The sequence below is a fragment of the Heterocephalus glaber genome, unplaced genomic scaffold (genome assembly GCF_053883595.1).
Source record: "Heterocephalus glaber isolate CG9 unplaced genomic scaffold, H.glaber_assembly_v1.0 deba00000896, whole genome shotgun sequence".
NCBI classification, from domain to species: Eukaryota; Metazoa; Chordata; class Mammalia; order Rodentia; family Bathyergidae; genus Heterocephalus; species Heterocephalus glaber.
This window is the reverse complement of record NW_028258170.1, coordinates 2,924,175-2,944,204: the sequence shown is the minus strand read 5'-3', so window position 1 is coordinate 2,944,204 and position 20,030 is coordinate 2,924,175. Positions and strand designations below refer to the sequence as shown.

At 35.2% G+C, this 20,030-nt stretch overlaps 1 pseudogene; it reads right to left on the bottom strand.

Moving 5' to 3' along the window:
* Positions 1-1,200: 1,200 nt before the first annotated feature.
* LOC101715914 (olfactory receptor 4A16-like) lies at positions 1,201-2,127 on the bottom strand (annotated as a pseudogene).
* Positions 2,128-20,030: the final 17,903 nt, after the last annotated feature.

The window sequence follows — 20,030 nt, the reverse complement described above, 5'->3', positions numbered from 1 at the left end:
TCAAATATGCACTTATGATAGAACCCATGTCTTCTATTCTTAGATATTTACCCATGTAACAAAAACTTATTATTAAGTGAAAGCTTATACATTAACATACATTATATATTATCATATTAGAACAGTTTCTCTCATAATTTCAAATATCTGCAATGAACCAAAATATCTGTAATTGGAAATGTGATTAAAAGGGTTAAAATTTAGGATATCTCCATAAACTAGAACACTATGCAGCAGTAAAAATAAATGGTCCCCTGATATCTATAGTTATACCCAAAGAACTCAAAGGCATTATAAGAAAGAAGCCAGATTCAAAAGGCCATATACTTTGTGGCTCATATTTATTAATACATTTTGGAAAAGGCAAAAGTAGGAGGAAAGAAATGTATCAGTGTTACCCAGAGATAATGGAAGTAGACACATTCATTACAAAAGGAAAATGTAGTAAGAAAATATTTTAGGGTAATAAAAATTGAAAACATTTGACTCTGATGGTTCCATAACAGTGATACATGTCAAAACACTACAATTACAACTTGGCTGCTTATGGCTTTCTGAAACAAAATATTGAATTGTAATAAAGCCCTTTGAACTGGTTTCCTCATCAACTTGATTGAATTTGTTTTTTAAAAAAACTGTTCACTGATGATATTTTTAGCTGAACACAATATCACCTTATATCCAAAAACTATATTTGAAAAACACATAGATTTTTGAACCTGAAAAATAAAAATAATCCTAAAACCAAGTTCATAATGCAACTAATAAATGTGCTATAATGATCAAATAATGAACATGACAAGTTCAAAACTTCTCTTTTCATCTCAGAAATTATCTGAACAATAGACTCTTTCTTTCTCATGAATGTGGGTCATAGAAAATTTCCAAGGGTGCCTTCTTTCTTCTTTGAAAAGAAAGCAACCACATTTGTAAAAGTCCTATTTTAAACTAAACTGAGAAAAAAGCAAATTAGAAGGTGTACTGTTCTTATGTTTCTCCTTAACTTCTCACATAAAAGAATAAAAAGTGGTTCTTTTACCACATCTCTCACAAACTCTACTACAATAGTTACAACACAAAGTATAACTTGTACTTCTTCTTTAATGGTTTTGTATAAATTAAAAGATACAGACCTAACCAACTGGTGAGATGACATCATTCTTTCTTAGGATTTACTTCATGTTTCTTACATCAGAATTACTAACACTTTCTCTCCATAGTTGAATTCTTACACCAGAGTTGTTCCATAGAATATTGGATCTCTGAATATCTCAAAGTGTATATTAAAGGATTTAACATAGGAGTAGCCAGTGTATAAAGAATGGCTATGAATTTCTCAAAGGGAAAGTTGGAGACAGGTCTAACATACATGAAAATACAGGCAATGAAATAGAGGACAACCACAGTGATATGAGAGCTGCATGTAAAAAGGGCCTTGCAGCTCCCTTCCCTACTGTGAGTTTTATGGGAGTTTAGGATGATTCCATAGGAGATAAGGAGGAGGATGAAGACCATTGTACAGATGGATCCACCATTGGCATCTATACTGAAGCCAATAAGGTAGGTGTCAGTGCACACAAACTCCAATAATGGGTACATGTCACAAAGTGATCAATGGCATTGGAGCCACAGAAGGGGAGATTATACAAAAACACAAGTTGAATCACAGGATGTGCAAAATCTCCAGCTGAGGACACTACTAAGAAAAGGATGCAAACCTGTCGGTTCATGATGGTCAAATAGAGCAGAGGCTTACAGATGGCCACATAGTGGTTATAGGCCATCACCACCCAATGGAAGATCTCAGTGCCAGCAAATAAGTGCTCTGTAAAGATCTTGCCCATGCAGGCTGGCAAGGAAATGGTCTTCTTATTGCTGAGCAGGTCTCTCAGCAACTTGGGTGAGAAGATAGTGGAATAAACACCATCTAGGAGTGAAAGATTGGCAAGGAAGAAGTATATTGGAGACCCCAAGGAAGGCCTGGAAAGGACAGTCACCATAATGAGTAGGTTGCCCAGCACTGTCACAGGTAGATGAATAAAATCATAACAAATATTGCTTTTTGTGCACTGGGATCCTGAGTGAGGCCCAGGAGGACAAATTTGTGAAATTGTTACCATGCCCCATTCAGTCTTCTAGAAGGCTTGCTACAGAGATGCAAGCTCATGAGAACATTTCCTGCCAGGAAATTGTGAACAGGAAAATGGCACTGTGTGTCACAAAGTCCATCTTCATTATCATACCTTCCGCAGTGGTGAACACACAGTAAACACTGAGCAAGCATCAACTGGGATCCTCTTCCAAATAACCTGCTAGACATATTGATTATTCTAATTGTCCCTGAATGATTTTGTTGGGCCTACAAATCAGAGATTCTTTTTCAATGGATATCTGTAGAGGAGAAAGATGAAGACATCATGGTGATTTGTACATTTCACACTTTCTTTCAAATATGTTACTGCATGACATGGGAATCAGAAGGGACAAAGAAGAGAAAGGCCTTTGGTTTCAAGAAACCTACTCTCTAGCCATGGAAATTAACACTAAATATATTCATTATCATAGACTCAGTCTTTCTCATTGATAGCTTTTGTAGGGAATGAAGTTACAAGACAATCTGTGTCACACCAAAAGTGATATCTCTCCTAGAAGGCAGAGGTCAATACCATGATACTGCAGTATGAGTCTTCTGTCATGCAAATCTAAAAGGACTTGTTTTTATAAGCTCTCATTCAGTACTAACATCCCAAACTGGGACTGTACAAAGAACTACAAAATTACTCAGCACACTACTCCTTGTAGTGGAAACTTTAGTAATTTGATTTTTGCTTTTTTGAGAGCTCTAATTCTTTCCATTTCATTCTTGCTGGTACCAAATTCCTTACAAGTTTATGTACACTCTCCTGATTTTAGTAAATTTTTTAACTAACCTGAACTGACCCATGACTGCCACTGGCTACTGCATTAGCACCTAGTACTTCTTTTTTCAGAACTCCTTGGTGAAATAAGTAGTGAAGAAGAATGAAAAGAAAACCTAAAAAAGAAGTAGAGAACAGCAGATGAGAGATATTTATGTAAGGCTTAAGTATTGAGACTGCTCTGAAACAGAACAGCACTACATAAACTCCAAAAACATAGCCTACTGAAGGCATAAGTCCACACTCAGTGTGAGATGGCATAGATTTGAGTCATTTTTTAAATGCAATTTCAAATGCTGCACTTTTCACATAGAAAACCAAAGGGACTGGACTAGACAATCTCAGAATCTGTCCAATTAAACTATGTACAAAAGTATCAGTACAGCCCTCCAGTCTTTTCATCTGTTGACATTTTCCAATTTTTCACATTTACATAATCCAATAAAAGTTTTACAGCCCATCACTGGGTCCTGAAAAAAGCTACCCAGTGACAAATTAGATGTTAAAACTACAGTAACCCAATAATATCTTTAGATTTCTCATTCAATATGAATCTAAACAGCATCCAAGACATCCTCTTAGAGAGAACATAGCACAGTCAAGAGTAGTGTGCATGCTGGAGAGGCAGCACTTGTGTTGCAATCCCAGATTAATTTCCTTTCTATCTAGGTGATGCACAACAACTTAATAAATATCCTTGTGTTTCTATTTCATCATTTTAGCATGAGGATACTCAAGAATATCTACACTTGGAGTTATTACTATATGTGCAGTCTTCTGTACTACTGTGAGGTACCAAGTAAAATTTAAATAATTAATACCTAATTTTAACTTTTTTGAATGGTCCACTATGAGTATTGTATCAGAGTACATCACCAGAGTCTCTCAATTGAATAAGAATTATTGACATAGGATAGGAGATGAAGAATAGTATAGGTATAACTCATGAACCCTTTTGGGCAAATAAAGTAAAATTTAATGTCTTTGGATTATATATTGTATTATATATAAGTACTAAAAATATTTACCTATGAACAATTGTATTTTGACTAGGAGGAAGCAGGAGGAGTCCACATACATGGTTGTGGTAGTAGAGGAAGCCCTGTTGAAAAAGTCCAAGCTGCCCTTGAATCCATCTGTAATGACCCTTCCACCTGTCTCATTTACAATACTGTTTGCATCACATTTGAGAAATCTGCCTTTGTTGAAGCTTTATAGAGAAAATGGCACATCTGTTGAAGAAGGTAAGGATACAAAGTAGTTTGTATCCTTTGCTCTTTTCCCATCCATATCTGCAGTGCTTAGAGTCTTTATTTTCATTAACAATTGGGGGTTTCACTGAGACAAATTTTCAGCTGGCCAAAATAATTGTCTGCATAATAGAAAGAGTAGAGCAATTAAACTCCACTTCATACCATATAGTTTAAGTTATCAAAGATTTTTACTACAAAATTGAAGAATACTATGACTATATCATCAGCATAAACCATTAACACTTTCCAAAATAAAATTTTAAGAACATTTGATAAAACTCTACAATTGAGGGCCAGGGATTTAGCTCAGTGGTTCTGCCATCTGCCTGGCAAATGCAGGTCCCAAGTTCAATCTTGGTAGCAACAAAAAAAACCCAACCTTACAATTGAAAATGTATTCTACCTAGCACTTTAAAATAACACGTGACCATAGATGAGACATTTCTCTGATCATAGGTTTCTATAAATATATGCACTAACATGTTTTCTGGGATGAATTTGAAATTAATATATAGAATCCCATATCAGGCTTACACAAAAAAAACCCTACAATTGTTCCCTTACATTGCTGAAACACATATTATGTTATACAATTTTAAAATCTCTTTAAGGAAGAGCAGGGGAATGTGGAAAAATTAGAACCAAGATATTTCATGTAAAGATACAAGTTCCCAATGATGAATATAACTGTATTGTATGCCTAAAATGTACCAACAAACTTAATGAAAAAAACTCTCTAACACAAATGTCTGAAATAATTACACTTCTGTGTGAACCTATCATGAAAAATATAATATACCATAAACTAGAGTAAAAAATGTCATGTTTTCTTTGCTATGCATGTAGCATGTTTCACTTCTTATGTGGCAAAATGGAAAATAAACACCTATCAGGCATCAACACTACAAAAAATATATTTTGTACAGATGTGGTATGTTCTGATTAATTTCTGTATTTTTGCAAGTTAATTTTTCTAATTCACTTAACTCCTATTTCACTTGTAATACATTAGGTCTATTTCACTCTATCACAGAAATATTCCTTCAATTTCCTTTTTCTGTTGTTTTTGTAAAATTTCACCTTGGGTCTTGTCCGTGGTCCTGAAAATTAATGTTTCTATTACTGAGGGTGAGGGCAAATACCTCACACCTGTGGGCCTTCACAAAACCTGAGATAATTCATAGCTGACTAAGGGATCCAGAAATAATATCAAATGGCTACAGCAAACATATATTCACAACAAAATTGCCATTCTTGCATTCAGAAGTGTAGAAGAAGCAAACAAAAGCCTAACATGTAAATACATTTAAAGACATGTGTTGTATATTCACACCTGCTGGGAAAGCATTTTCACTGAAAAACAATGATGCTATGTTTGCACAACTATATAAAAAATTGACCTAGTAAGTGGAAACTTTCTTGTTCAAATTCAATACATGTCACAAATAAGTAAAAATTAGTTTTGTGTTTTTCTCTTTTCTGTTAATCATGGTGGAGTAAACAAAAAGGGTTGTGCTTTCAAGAATTTTCAAGGAAACTGATGAACATCACCAATAAAAGATCTACTTAGTGAGCAAAAGCTGGGATTTTAGTTCTTCAAAAAGTGAACCATAGAAGTTTCTCACAAGTATAAGCAGAATTATTCTGTCTTTCAGTCATTCAAGTCACATCTTTTAAGGCTTCATTCTTGCTAATTAAAAATATGTCTTTTGGTACTTCATACCACATCCCCTGGTGCAGAGGAGCAGAACAACCCCTAGCAGCATGTAGGTGAGCCTTTTGGGCCACCTTACCACTGCTCTCAGTGCCTACAATCAGAGCCCCCACCAGCGCCAAGGTGGTGACCATTTCAGGCTGCAATACCATGGCCCCCAGTGCCAAGTAGCAGAGCCCATCCCTAACACCAAGGAGGTGAGCACTGCAGGTGTCAGCAGCACAACACCCACCCCTTTGATATGAGAAGGCACGTAAACAAGTCACAAAACCAGACTTGCAGATCACCTAAAGCAACCCCAAATGGAAAAGAGATGGAACAATTTGATACTCAAACACCTATACTTCCTGAAGTGGCAACAAAAGAGGTTCTGGAAAAGATGAAATCAGAAATAATTTCTCAGATAACAGCAGAGATTGTACCCATAGTGCAAAACATGATCAGTAAATCTAGAGAGGACACAGATAAAAAAGAGAAGAGCTGAGGAACATGATGGAATCCCAAAAGAGGAAACAAAGGAATCCATAAAACAGATGCAGAGATCCAGAAGATTAAAAGCTCCACTGAAACTTTATGCAGCAGAATAAGCCAATATGGGACAAAATTTCAGATATGGAAGACAAGATTGCAAATAGTGACCAGGGAAAAAAATCTTTGAAATAGTAAGGGATCCTGAGGAATTAATCTAGCACCTGCTAGATGATGCAAAGAATAACAAAAGATGGACGGGAGTCACTGAAGAAATAGGAGAGAGTGCAGATGACATAAAAAAATCTGTTCACAGAAGTGATGGAAAAAGCTTCCCAAGTAGGGGAAAAGAAGTAGACATAGAGGTAATTGAGGCATAGAGGACTCCAAGTAACCTTGACAAAAGAAAAATCTACACATAGGCATATAATATTTAAGATTCTAGAAACACAACAGAAGAACAAAATTTTACAAGCAGTTAAAGAAAAGAAACAAAACATATACAAAGGAAAGCCCATCAGAATCACAGCAGACTTCTCAATACAAACACTCAAGGCAAGAAGAGCATGGAGTGATGTATTTCAAGGGCTAAAGGAAAACAGCCTCCAACCCAGACTGACATACGCTGGAAAGCTATCTTTCAAAATTGATGGAGAAATAAGATACTCTCATGACAATAAGCACCTTAGGAACTTCATGAGCACCAAACAAGCACTACAAAATATTTTAGACAATATCCTAGGAAAAGACAATCAGAATCACAAACCCAGCAAGTTTATCAGAATGAATCCATCAGGCAGGACAGGAAATTAAATACAAAGGCGGAGAATCCAACAAGAAGAAAAAGTCATGACAGTGATAAGTCATTGTGTATCGGTTATAACCATTAATGTTAATGTTCTCAATTCACCAATCAAAAGAAATAGACTGGCAGAATGGGTCAAGATGCAAGATCCAACAATATGCTGCATACAAGAAACACACTTAATTCAAAAAGAGACTCATAGTCTGAAAGTTAAAGGGTGGAAAAGAATACTCCATGTGAGATGAACCTGAAAAAATCAGGAGTAGCTATCTTCTTTGAGGATTAAGTGGATTTCAAACCAACACTGCTTAAGAGAGACAAAGAAGTACACTATATCCATGTAAATGGAACAATCCAAGAGGAAGAGATGACATTCACAAATATATATGCACCAAACTCTGGTGCACCCAACTATATAAAACAACTATTAATGAACATGAAATATCAAATAAGCACTAATAAAGTATGAGTGGGGGACCTCAATACCTCACTGTCACAAATAGATATATCAACTAGACAAAATTTAACAACAAAATACTAGAACTCAATCAAATTCTTGAACAAATGAATTTAACAGATGTTTACCCATTGTGGCATCTGACAAAATCAGAATACACATTCTTTTCAGCTGCACATGGGTCTTTCTCCAATAAAGACCACATACTCTTTTATAGAACATGTTTAAGTAAGTGCAAAGGAATTGAAGTTATCCCCTCTATATTATCAGACTGTAGTGTGATAAAATTGGAGATCAATAGCAAAACAAACCTCACGAATTTCATATGCACATGGAAATTGAACTCCACACTTCTGAATAACCAATGGGTCACAGAGAAAATTAAAGAAGAAATCAGATAGTTCCTACAATCAAATCACAATGCCAATAGAATATATCAAAAATCTATGGGACACAATGAAAGAAGTCTCAAGAGGGAAATGCATAGCAGTGAAGAATTATATTAGGAAGACAGAGTGAGCCCAATAAAACAACCTGATTCTCAACCTCAAGCTTCTAGAAAAAGAAGAGCAGGACAAACCCAAAGCTCATATCAGGGAGGAAATTATAAAGAGCAGAGCAGAAATCTATGCAATGGAGAGTAAGAGAAAGATACAAAAGCTCAATGAAGCCAAGAGTTGGTTCTTCAAGAGAATAAACAATATTGAGAAAACCTTACCAAATGTTATCAAAAAAGGAAAGAAATGGTCCAAATCTATGCAATTAGGAAGGAAAAGGGTGAAATTACAATGAACCCAGCAGAAATCCAGAGGATCATTAATAACTACTTTGAGAACCTATATGCCAGTAAGATGGAAAATATAGAAGAAATGGACAGATTCCTAGATACATGTGAATTACCAAAGTTGAACAAAGAAAACCTAAAAATTCGAAACCACCCAAAATCAATAAATGAAATTGAAAATGTAATTAAAAGCATACAAATTAAGAAAATCCCGGATCTTTATGACTTCACTGTGAAATTCTATAAGACATTTAGAGAGCAACTACTGCCACTACTGTTTAAATTCTTCACTGAAATTGAAAAAGAGGCAATAGTCAAAAATTGATTTCTGCAAGCAATCATCACATTGATCCACAAAGCAGAGAAAGACCAAAGCGAAAAAGAAAACTATAGACCAATTTCACTAATGAACATAGATGCAAAAATCCTTAATAAAATACAGGCAAATAGAATGCAGAAGATCATCAATAAGATCATAAGCCCTGAGCAAATGAGATCTACCCAGGGATGCACAGATGGTTCAACATATGCAAATCCATAAATATAATACATTGTATCAATAGAGCCAAGGGGAAAAAAAACATATGACCACCTTAATAGAGCCAGAAAAAGAATTTGACAAAATCCAAACACACATTTATGACAATAGCCCTACAAAACACTGGAATAGATGGTCTCTACCTCAATCTGATAAAAATGGTCTATGAAAAATCAACAGACAATATCATACTAAGTGGTCAAAAACTGAAATCCTTCACACTAAAATCAGGAACAAGACAAGACACTATCACTACTGCAGTTCAATATAGTTTTGGAAACATTAGGCACAGCAATTAGACAAGAGAATGTAATAAAAGGAATGAAGATAGGAAATGAAGAATTCAAATTGTCATTATTTGCAGATGAAACGATACTCTATATAGAATACCTCAAGAACTCCATCAATAGTCTTCGAGACTTAAAAAGCAAATTCAGTAAAGTGGCTGGATACAAGTTCAGCACAAAATATCAATGGCTTTCCTCTACATGAACAACAGACTCACAGAGAAAAAAAGGGCAAACAAATCCTTTCACAATAGCATCCAAAAAACTGAAATACTGGGGAATCAAACTAACAAGAGATATCAATGACCTCTTCTCTGAAAATTATAAAACTCTGAAAAGACAGATTGAATATGATATCAGAAAATGGGAAGACATCGCTTGCTCCTGGGTAGGAAGAATCAATGTAGTGAAAATGGCTATACTTCCAAAACTGCTATACAAATTCAATGCAATGCTAATTGAAATTCCAGCAGCATACTTCACGGACCTTGAGAAAACAATCCAAAAATTCATTTGTAACAAGAAGAGACCTAGAATAGCAAAAGAAATTCTAAGCAACAGAGACATGGCAGCAGGTATCATACTGCCCAACTTGAAACTATAACAAAGCTACTGAGATAAAAACAGCACAGTAATGGCAAAGAAGCAGACCTGAGTGGACCAGTAGAACAGATTGGAATATGCAGAAACCATTCTACACACACTCAGCCACCTCATCTTCAGCAAATGAACCAAACACCCTCACTGGATGAAAGATAGCCTCTTTAATAAATGGTGCTGGAAAATTCAGGATTCAACTTGCCAAAGATTAAAACTATAGCTGTATCTCTCACCATGCACTAAAGTAAGATCAAAATGGATTAAAGATCTAAATATTAAAACAGAAACACTGAGCCAGGTGGAACAGAGATTAGGTTGAACACTTGCAACATTGGTGTAGGCAAAGTTTTTATGAACAAAGCTTCAGTTGCCAGTGAACTAGCACAAACAATCAACAAGTAGGATCTCTTTCTATTAAAAAGTTTCTGCACAGCAAGTGAAACCACCAACAGTGTGAAGAGACAACCTACAATGTGGGAAAAATATTCACATGCTTCTCCCCAGACAAAGGTCTACTATCTAGAATCAATAAAGAACTTAAGAAAATCAGACCTTCCAAGTTTAAAGACCCAATCCAAAAATGGGCATCTGAAATGAACAGACATTTCTCAGACAAAGAAGTAGAAATAGCGAAGAAACATATGAAAAAACATTCAAGATCACTGATCACTAAACAGATGCAACAGAAAAAAAGGCTGACATTGCAACTCAAACCTGGGGGAATGGCCACTATTAAATAATCAACCAATAACAAATGCTGGTGGGGCTCTGGGGAGAAAGGAACACTTCTCCACTGGTGTTGGAGTATAGAGTGGTGTAACCTCTGAGGTAGTAAGTATGGAGATACCTCAAGATACTAGGAGTAGAGGTCCCATTTGACTCAGCTATTCCCCTGCTGGGTATCACCCCAAAACTATTAAAAGATTTATGCTACAGTTGTATATGTGCACCCATGTTCATAGCAGCACAATTTGTAATAGTTAAAACTTGGAAGAAGCCCAATTGCCCATCAACTGGAGACTGGATAAAGAGATTTTTTTATACACAATGGAGTACTACTAAGTCATAAAAATGAGATATTAGAGACATTTATAGCTAAATGGTTGCACATTGAGGCAATACTCTTAATTGAAACAAATAGGACACACATGTATAAATACTGAATCCTTTCTCTGGTGTGAGAAACTGAAATTGTAAATGAGGATAGAAATATATAACTGATAATGTGCAATAGGAAGAAAAGGTCTAAAGGAGTAGGGGAAGTTGGAAGGGTAGGGGAAATCAAAGAAGGGAAAAGAAAAAAATATGAGAAAAGGAAAAATTGGAAACAAAGACTTTGTAAATAGGGAAAGATGGAGGGGTTGAAGGGTGGGCTGGGGATTGGGAAAAAATAAGAACCAAGATATACAAAGGTACAAGATCCCAATGATGAATGTAAATATTGTATACCTAAAAAGTACCAATAAATTTAATGAAAATTTTAAAAAATTCCATTGAAATTTTGCTCAGCAGAATGAACCAATGTGAGGACAGAATATCATATATAGAATATAGGACTGCAATTAGGGTCCATGCAAACAAACATTTGTTAAAAATAGTACAGAGCCACTGTGGAAATCAGTATGGAGATACCTCAAAGAACTAGGACTGGAAGTTCCATTTGACCTAGGTATTCCCCTGCTGGGTATCTTCCCCAAAGAATTAAAAGAATCATACCACAGTGATATATGTGCACCCGTGTTCATAGCAGCACAATTTGTAATAGGTAAAACTTAGAAACAGCCCAAATGTCCATCAACTGGAGACTGGATAACGAAGATGTGTTTTCTTTTTTAATAAAATGGAGTACTACTCAGCCATTAAAAAGTGAGAAATTAAAGACATTTATAGCTTAATGGACACATATTGAGGCAATACACAAGTAAAATAAATAGGACACACATGCATACATACTGAATAGTTTCTCTAGTGTGAGAAACTGAAAGTGTAAATAAGAACTAAAAGGTATAATTGATAATATGAAATAGGACAGGTTTCTCCTCTGTGATGCCTGTTTGACAACCCTGTTTTGGAGTCAGCTGACTATGGACTGAAACTTCTACAAACTTGCAGAGACAGAGGCTTCTGGACAACCTACCACCACTCCCAGCACAGAGGAGCCTTCTGGGTTGATGTGCCACAGCTTCCAGTGCAGAGTGGGGGGCTTCTGGGCTGATCTACCACAACTTCCAGCACAGAGGAGGCTTCTGAGTCTACATGCCACAGCTCTGAGCACAGAGGAGGAGGCTACCAGGTAGACATGTCACAGATCCCTGCACAGAGGAGGAGGCTTCCAGACCAACTTACTACCACTCCCAGCACAGAGTAGGCTTGCGGGTCAATGTGCCACAGCTTCCACTACAGAGTAGGAGGCTTGTGGACCAAACTACTACCACTTCCAGAACAAAAGAGGTGAGCCATGCAGGCACCAGCATCACCCCCCCCACACACACACACAACCTCCGTTGAAATGAAAAGACATAAAAAAGCCTCAGAACCAGCCTTCCAGATCACCTACTGCAACCCCAAAGGGAAATGAGATGGAACACTCAAACACCTGGACTCCCTGAACTGGCAACAAAAGAGGATCTGGAAAAAATGAAATCAGAAATATTTTCTCAGATAACAGCAGAGATTATGCCTGTAGTGCAACACATGATTAGTAAATCTAGAGAGGACACAGTTAAAAAAATAGAGAAGCTAAGGAACATGATGAAATCCCAACATAGGAAACAAATGGAATCCATAAAAGAGATGCAAACAGATTTCCAGGAGATTAAAATCTGCACTGAAAGTTTATGCACCAGAATTAGCCAATGAGAGGATACAATTTCAGATAAAGAAAATAGGATTGCAATTAGTGACCAGGAAAAGAAAAATTTCTTTAAAATTATAAGGCACCACAAGAAAGCAATCCAGCAGCTGCTAGATGTGGCAAAGAAGAGTAACATAAGACTGATCAGAGTCAATGAAGAAACAGGAGAGAGTGCAGATGACATAAAAAACAAAACAAAACAATAAAAAAACTGTTCACAGAAGTGATGGACGAAAACTTCCCAATCAGGGGGTAAGAACTTGACATACAGATAAGTGAAGCATATAGGACCCGAAGTAGTCTTGATAAAAAAAAAAAACTCTACACATAGGAACATAATAGTTAGGATTATAGAAATCCAACAGAAGAACAAAATTCTACAAGCAGTTAGAGAAAAGAAACAAATCATATACAAAGGAAAGCCAACAGAATCACAGCAGACTTCTCAATGCAAATTCTCAAGGAAAGAAGAGCTTGGAGTGACATATTTCAAGCTCGAAAGGAAAAACAGCTTCTAAGCCAGATTGATGTACCCTGCAAAACTATCTTTCAAAATTGATGGAGAAATAAGATACTTTCATGACAAAGAGCACTTTAGGAACTTCATGAATACCAAAGCAGCACTCTAAAAATTTTAGACAATATCCTAGGAAAAGATAATGAGGATCACAACCCCAGGAAGGCCAGCAGAATGAATCTATTGGGTGTAACAAGAAATTAAAAGCAAAGGGGGAGAATCTAACAAAAAGAAAAGTCATGACAATGATGTCAATACCTACCAGTTATAACCATCAATGTTAATGGTCTCAATTCACCAATCAAAAGAAATAGACTGGCAGAATAAGTCAAGAAGCTAGATCAGTATTCAAAAGTTCTAACTGGTTCACACCTAAGCTGACATTTGTTCTTTTAAAACTTTTAACTTCATCTCCCTAATGAGTGTATAATTCAATCTTGTTATTGTACTGATTAGTATTTTTCTGATTCCAAAATTGCACACCTTTCCTTGTGCTCTACTGGCTATTATCTTCTTGTGTCTACTTTTTAATTGGGTTGTCTATTAATGAGCTGTAAGAGTTCTTTATATATTCTGGCCATAGTTTATATGTATTATAAATATGGTCTGTTTAAGGACTACTTTTCTTTTTCTTAATGATGTCATTTAAAATTCTAAATTTTGATGGAATCTCATTTATCAATTTTTTCTTTTATACATCATGTTTTTTGTATCCTCAGAAATTCTTACCTACTCTAAATTCATGAACATTTTCCCTTATAATTTCTTCTTAAAGTTTTATAGTTTTAGACTTTCATATCTAGGTTTATAGATCCTTTCAAGTTATCTTTATGTATGGAAATAAAGGGTTGAGGTTAATTTTTTACATACAGATAACAGGAGTTCTAGTACAATTTGCTGAAAACACTATCTTTTCCTCTGCTCTTGAGTTGAATTTATGTTCTATGAAATGTTAAGTTTAAATAATCTTCCAAAACTCTGTGCACCATATATGTGTGGTTCTATTTCCAGATTTTCTCTTTTATTCCAATGATCTATATGTCTTTCTTTATGCCAACATTGCCTTGATTACTGTAGATTTAGAGGAAGCATTAAAATTATGTAATAAGCACCAGGGATTTACCTCAGTGGTTCCACTATCTGCCTCACAAGCAGAAGGTCCTGAGTTCGATCCCCACTCCCAAAATATATTAGTTAATAAATATCTTCCAACACTGTTTTTGTTCTTTTTACTTTTCTAGGTCCTTTGTACTCCTGCCTAACTTTTAAATTTCAATATCCAATTCTTCATTTATAGCAAGTATACATACACCTGAAATTTTATATATACCTTGTGCTTTCTAATCCTGTTAAATTCAAATACAAGCTCTAGGGACTCCTAGAGATTTCTTAGTATTTTCTCTGTAGATTATCATTTCATCTACATATAAAGATTTTACTTATACCTCACCAATCCTATGCTAATTGTGTCATTTTATTGCCAGATTATTTTTGTTTGGGCCTATGTTTCAAAGTTTAATGGGTAGATGAAGAGTAGGCATATCTGCCGTTGCTCCCCACCTTAGGGAGAAAGCATTGTATCTCTTCCATTCTTACAAGGTGTTTTTGCTGAAGTATGGAGTACATGTCATATCCATTGTGAAGGTTCTGTTCTACTTCTAGTCTCCTGATAGCTTTTACCATGAACAGCTGCAGAATTTAGACCAATACTTTTTCTGCAACTACTGACAGGATCATATGGCTTTTTCCTTTCCCCTGTTAAAATGATGACTTCTGGGGTGGATCTTCCAATGCTGAACCAACACTGTCATCCCTAAATGAAACCACTTTCTACATACTGGCAGATCTGACTTCTAATAGTTTTTTTTGTTAAACAAATTTTATCTATGTTCATGCTTTTTTGTATTATTTTTATCCAGTTTTAGTATTACTACTATGTTGATTTCCTAAAATGAGGGGAGACGTGTTTCTTCATTTTTCTGCTTTAAATGTTTGATATAATTCATCAGTTACAATGTATATGAGCCTGTTGTTGTCATATGGGTAGGTTTTCAAGCTAGGAATATACTTTCTTTAATAGGTGCTATTCAAATTTTATATTTCCTCCAGAGTTAGTTTCATTAATTTGTCTTCCAAGGTACTTCTTAGAAGTTGTCAAAATTTTTTCAAAACATATTTTTGTCATATGCTTTCTATATACTTTTAAATTCTGTAAAATCTGTGGTAATGTCCTCTACATTTTGATATTATAATTAAAAATGCATAATTGATATAGTGTAATAGGAAGTAAAGGTCTAAAGTAATAGAGGAAGTGGAAAGGGGAGGGGAAAGGAAAGAAGGGAAAAGGAATAAATGAGAAAAGGAAAAAAATGGAAACAAAGTCTTTGCACATAGGGAAGGGTGTAGGGGGTGAAGGGAGGGCAGGGGAAGGGGAAAAAATAAGAACCAAGATACATCATGTAAAGGTACGAGATCCCAATGATGAATGTAACTGTATTTTATATCTAAAATGTATCAATAAACTTAATGGGAAAAATAGAAATAGGACAAAAAGGGGCAAAGGAGAAGGGGAAATAGGAGTGGTAGGAGAAAGGAAAGCAGGGACTAGAATTAATATGTGAAAACCAAAAAATGGAAACAACGTCTTTGTAAATAGGGAGGGATGGAGTGTTTGAAGGAAAGGCAGGGAAATGGAGAAAAATGAGAACCAAGATAGATTATGTAAAGGTGTAAATTTCCAATAATGAATGAAATCACATTGTATACCTAAAATGTCCCAATGAAAGTTATTTGTAAAAATATGGACATGCTGGAGAAGTACCATATGCAATTAACTCTAATTCAATAAAATTTAGAAAAAAATCAAGCTCAGTTTGAGTGTCTTCAAATATTATTGTAATTATTACTAGTCCTACTTCAAGACTAAGCCCCTTTATGGTCTCATGAGAATGCCTGCTTGTTTACAAAGGATATTCTTCTTGGCAAACCACTAATTTGATTTGTTTTCCCTCAGGATAAAGGAACTACTGAAGCTTTCTCTCAGATTTTCAGGTTTTCATTCATGGCTTATAGAATTATTTAATATTTTTGAGGGAAGACACTCAAAATGGACTTGCAGGGCTTCAGAGCCATGGTGTCTCAGCTGCGGTGCAAGTCAGTGAAGAATCCATGGCCCTTTCATGCTGGTTTAAATATTCTTTGCCTTCACTAAATATTTCAACCCATTTCTTATTAATCATTACACTTTGGAATCTTTCACATTAGAAGTTTCATATCACTTGGCAGTTAGCTACTCTTTCCTGGCAAAACTCAAGTCTTTATCCTGTAGGGATTATCACAGGAAGAAACCTGTTCAGAGAGATGACTTCAATTGAATCTGTTCCAAATATTCTAACAAATGCATCTATTAAATATAGTGATGATGCAAAAATATCATTGGCTGTATCTGTGTGTGTAAATGGAATAATTACTCTCCTGTTAGAATGACCCAGGAGGTTTCCAAAAACTCAAATTCTGCCCCAGGTGGACCATGTATTCAGCTATCTGGTCCTGGAGTTGTGGTGCTTCCTCCTTATACCATCATTGTTTTTAGAAGTCAATGGGATAGCTAGGTTTCTTAGGATGAATTTCAGAGATAAATGGACATGTTTTTAATGGGGAAGGAAAGGGGCCTTAGCAAAATGCCACTTGAATGACAACCAAAGAGTTCTGTTTCTACTTGTGAAAAAAAACCTCCATCATGATTGTTTCAAAAAATGGAATCCCAGCCTTTTCCTTGTTGGGTACAAGGCTTATCGATCAGGCACATGAATGTCACCAGAAACACTGAAAGCAAAGTCCTTTGCCGTTATTTTACCATAAGTGATTGAAAGTAGAAAAAAATCACAGAGAAAATTTTTGTGCTGTAATTTTTTAAATTTATGTGGGCATCAAATAATGCATTTAGCCATGGAAGTTTCCACTAATTAGGTCATTTTTACATAGTTGAACACATAACAGATTTGTTTTCCTATAAGGACGTTTTCCCAGCAGGTGAAAATTTTAATGTACCTTGGTACTATAAATATTAACATATTAAAATGTCTTTATGTGTCTGTAAATCTCATGAAGTTGCATGTCAGTTTTTGCTCTTTTAGGTACAGAACTTAATAGGTAAGTGAATGGACAGTATCATAAATCTCTTAAAGGATTTTTTAAATTTCTTCATCATATTTGAGACCATTGTGTATAAATAATTTCATGTTGTTGAAGGTTTTATTCATTCTACCAAACAATGGGTGTGGTTAGGTAAACTTCCAGTTATTACATCAAATTTACATAGTCATGCAAGCAAGCATAGAATGTTTGTTTTTCCATTAAGAAAATCTCTCAGGGGTGAGAATATTCAATAACTTTTGTACACTAAATGCTGTCATTTAAAAGTTTTTATATCTTAGGCATCTGCTTCATACAATTTAAGATTTCTCTGAGAGACTGAGGAAATGGGAAGACTATTTTGAAGTATGGAAACTGTAACAAGATGGAACTATTTCCAGATGCACTGATTGGCCTGCCATTTTCATGTGTTTTATGATCACACAGAGCTACCTGAGACACTGGCAGTTATCTTCAGTGAAAGAAACCTTGATTTTTCTAGAAACAGGAACGGATGCAAAATGTGAGATCTTAGAACAACTGACAGTGGATACTCGCTGAAAATTCCTGTGACACATGAAAATCCACCAATGCCTTACACTCTCATGGAGGTATCTGACTTGGACTGACAAAGCCAACAAAGCACAGATATTCATTAGAGCAGGCAAACTATATTTGCTTTAGTAATACACTTGAAAGGTTTTTATTTTATATGTTATCAATGATAAGTGATACAGATGGAATGTACAACAAATAAACTAATGGATTTTTTTACCTTATGATATTATATGTTACATAATATGCTAAGAAGTATAATATTTTTCAGGTATATATTTGTATTAGAAAATATAAAATTATATATCTTATCAAATATGCCAGAAAATAAAGGAATAAATGCCTATTGGCCCTGATTTTTAATGAGTGAATCTTAAAATTATACCAGCAAACATGTAAGTACTTGTACATAGAGACATAAATGATCAAGGAAATAACTCACCTACTGTCATTTAGTTTTATAAAACTGTTATTGCAAAGTACCATACACAGCATTCTTGCTACTATGATGTTATGTTTTGACCAAAAGAAACATTTAAGAACCTGATAACTTTTTTCTAGAAAAATTTTAAAAGTTCAACTTGAGAGATGAAAAATATAGTATCTTTCAGTTTTTTTCATGATATGCATGATAGATTAGAGCAAGCTTTATGTACCTTATTTTTAACACACAGACAATGAAAATGAAAAATAGTTTTGTTCTGTTGAAATTGAAACTGATAATTAAGGAGAGTGAACATTTCAGAAAGTAAGTCATGAAAATAAGAGCATTGGACATATCTGTTTTTATCTTCAACCGGTATGGTCTTTTGGCCCATAGCTACCGCAGTGGCTCATCTCCTGAATCAGGCGAGAGGACTGCTATGAATGAGACTGAAGAAGGTTCCTCACAGCTAGCTTCAAACACACCTCAGACTCTTCCTGCACACATCTTCCTCAGGTACCACATACATGTGCATGTAATTCTCTTGCTTCTTGCCACAATATATCACAGGCAAACAGTGCTAGTACTCATATATAAGAAAATAGAAAATTCCTAAGACATAATTTAAATCTATGCCCCAAAAAAGGTTGAAAGTTTTAAGTACACTATTTTGTGTCCTAGACTATGTTTATTATTCTGATTAAATTGTCAGAGATTGATGCTTATAGTGAAACAGTGAAAAACAGTAATAATAAGTACATTTTTTAGATTTTATCTGAGGTCCTACAGTGTTCTAGACATTTTACATCTAATAAAAATAACCTCAAGACATAGATGCTGCAGAGAATCCCCATGCTAACATGATGAAATGGAGACAGAGGGACATTTATTAAGCTGCCCAGTGTCTCCCAGACAGTAGGGAACTAAGCTGGGATTGCAACTCCAGCACAGCAGCCCAGCGGCATCATGACTGTGCCTTACTCTCTCCGAGGATTTTGGGGTCCTGCTTAGGTAGACACTGGATGAAGTACTTGGAGTTATTATTTGGTCCCTGTCGACAGTCCATCTCACTTACTACAGCCTGGCATTTTTGAAGTAACTGTAATGAGCATGCAAATTGCTATTTACTGATAAAATATGAAAAATAGAAAACATATACAGGGTAAGAAGTGGTAGGCCTGCTCTACTAGTGTTGTGAATAGTTGGAGTGGAAAGGGTTCTGACCTCTTCTAATTCAATTCCTTTATTTTTCAATGTGCTGAAAATTATCCTTAGTCATGTTTAAAAAATCACTCAAATCCATTCCTTTTCACGCTGTGTGAGGCTGGACTTCTCCCTCTGGGAGATTGCTTTTTGGAATCTCCACACTGAATTCTATTTTTCAGAATCCTTAGTACATAAGAAGTCTTATATACAACACCAGGTCACACTATTCTCTACCCCTCTTTTAATTTCCTACTTTTCTTTTTCTTAGTATCTTGCTTACTCTAACAGTCATGAAAATCAAATAGAGTAGTAGCTTTTAATACATTGCTTATTCCTAGGCATAAATTAGTTCAGTTCAATTACAAATAATTGCTAAAAATAAGGATATAAAAACAAATTTGCTAGGAACTTGGTACAGACAAAAATAAAATGGACAGGATTAATATCTAAATAGAGTAATTACTCCAGGGATCAATATGCTGTATCATTTTTCAATTATTTGATGCATTTCAAAAT